A 1,859-nucleotide genomic window follows, 5' to 3' on the forward strand; every position below is an offset into this window, starting at 1 on the left:
ATCCGAGTCCTCGGAGGAAGTGAGGGATAAAAACCACCCTTTCGCCGGGCTCTGGGGTGGGGATGACTTGCCCTGGGGTTGGAAGCCTGTGTTTGATCTACGCCATTAGGTACCTCACCTCCCGCAGATCCTGGATGTTCTTCTCCGTTACGGAGGAGGCCATCCATTTGCCCTGAAAGCCAGATTCGGCCATTGCTGGAGAAGTTGGGGCGGAGGGAAAGTTTGGAACTTGGGCGCTGGAGCTCAGGGGATTGAAAGGCAAAGGAGGAAGAAGGCGTGAGGTGAACAGATGGGTCTTTGTCCTCTTATAGAGGCAGCGAATATCAAACGCCCCCTCATAAGCCTTAAAGCTCGCCTATTCCCGAGGGGATGTGTGAATGGCACAGTTGGATTACCCGAAACCCCTATTGATGAGAATCCCGTAATAAGGGGACATGATCTCTACTTTGACAAGACGTGTCATTGGCCATGCCTCGAAATGCGAAACGAGGCTGTAAAACGGTTCAAAATAATAATAAGGCCAGAACATAACATCTCGCCAGAAAAGTGGCCCGTGGACTTGACCTATTTTAAGTATTGTTGCTTTTTACAGCTTAGGGTTGTACGTGTTAAGCAAGGCCGGACACAGCTCTTGTGTGTGGAAAACTGCTTTGGAGTATTCGGAGAGGGGAACTCGCCTTGCAATACTGAAGACAATCTACACGTTGGATACATCATCATTGAAGCCTGGTTCAGGGGCTACTGAGGGAGTCCTGGACTAAGGGGTCCTTGGGCGTCCAAGCTATGTGATATGGGCCAGACTGATGGGCCATGAAGATACGAGATAGAAGAACCTTCCCCATGTCCGGATGGGACTCTCCTCTGCGTGGATGGCAAGCTTGGCGTTCGGATCATGTACCTTCCTTTCTCTGTAACCGACTTTGTACAACCCTAGACCCCTCTGGTGTCTATATAAGCCGGAGGGTTCAGTCCATAGAGGCAATCACAATCATACATGCTAGACATCTAGGGTTTAGCCATTACGATCTCGAGGTAGATCAGCTCTTGTAACCCCTATACTCATCAAAGTCAAACAAGCAGGAAGTAAGGTATTACCTCCATTAAGAGGGCCCGAACCTGGGTAAAAATCATGTCCCCCGCCTCCTTGTTACCTTCGATCCTTAGACGCACAGTTTGGGACCCCGTACCCAAGATCTGCCGGTTTTGACACCGACATTTATCACTTTCAGTTTGCCAACTGAATTGCTTGAGGACAAGCAAAGGTTTAAGCTTGGGGGAGTTGATACGTCTCCAACGTATCTACTTTTCCAAACACTTTTGCCCTTGTTTTGGACTCTAACTTGCATGATTTGAATGGAACTAGTCCGGACTGATGCCGTTTTCAGCAGAATTGCCATGGTGTTATTTTTGTGCATAAATAAAAGTTCTCGGAATGACCTGAAAATCCACGGAGTCGTGTTTTGGATTCAATAAAAACTATTGGCGAAAGAATCAACATAAGGGGGCCCACACCCTGTCCATGAGGGTGCAGGGCGCGCCCACCCCCTGGGGTGCGCCCACCTGCCTCGTGGGCCCCCTGGACCTCCACCGACCTCAACTCCAACTCTATATATTCACGTTCGGGGAGAAAAAAATCAGAGAGAAGGATTCATCACATTTTACGATACGGAGCCGCCGCCAAGCCCTAATCTTCCTCGGGAGGGCTGATCTGGAGTCCGTTCGGGGCTCCGGAGAGGGGAATCCGTCGCCATCGTCATCATCAACCATCCTCCACCACCAATTTCATGATGCTCACCGCCATGCATGAGTAATCGCATCGTAGGCTTGCTGGACGGTGATGGGTTGGATGAGATTTACCA

Source organism: Triticum aestivum, chromosome 1B, assembly GCF_018294505.1.
Source record: "Triticum aestivum cultivar Chinese Spring chromosome 1B, IWGSC CS RefSeq v2.1, whole genome shotgun sequence".
In the NCBI taxonomy this organism is placed as follows: domain Eukaryota; kingdom Viridiplantae; phylum Streptophyta; class Magnoliopsida; order Poales; family Poaceae; genus Triticum; species Triticum aestivum.